This window comes from Penaeus monodon, chromosome 32, assembly GCF_015228065.2.
Source record: "Penaeus monodon isolate SGIC_2016 chromosome 32, NSTDA_Pmon_1, whole genome shotgun sequence".
Taxonomy (NCBI): domain Eukaryota; kingdom Metazoa; phylum Arthropoda; class Malacostraca; order Decapoda; family Penaeidae; genus Penaeus; species Penaeus monodon.
This window is the reverse complement of record NC_051417.1, coordinates 755,247-755,666: the sequence shown is the minus strand read 5'-3', so window position 1 is coordinate 755,666 and position 420 is coordinate 755,247.

Sequence of the window (420 nt, the reverse complement as noted above, 5' to 3'; positions counted from 1 at the left end):
CGACAGACAAGGGTAACTCAAACAATACCAGTCATATTTACGATAACCGCGGGACGCGCGCCCTTGCCTAGAAATATTCATTTTCATCCTTATCAGCTTAAAGAACCCCCCCCCCCCCAGCCATTATCGCAAATAACAGGGATCCGGTTAAAAAGACGAATCGAAGGCCCTTTCATCAAGCGTCCCCCTCCCTCGCCCGCGCCTTTGTCCGCCCGGCGCCGAGTGTCAACAGCGACCCGTAAGAGGCGGGGGTCCTGCCACTCGGGGGGGGGGGGCTAGGGGCAGGGGCCCGGTAATTAGCAAAGGCTAACCCAATCACTCGACAGTAATTATGGGTGATAATGGCCTTGCTGTGTCAGAGGAGGTGATGGAGAGATTGATCTGAGGCTTTTGTTTATAGGCGTTGGTGTGGAGGGCTGG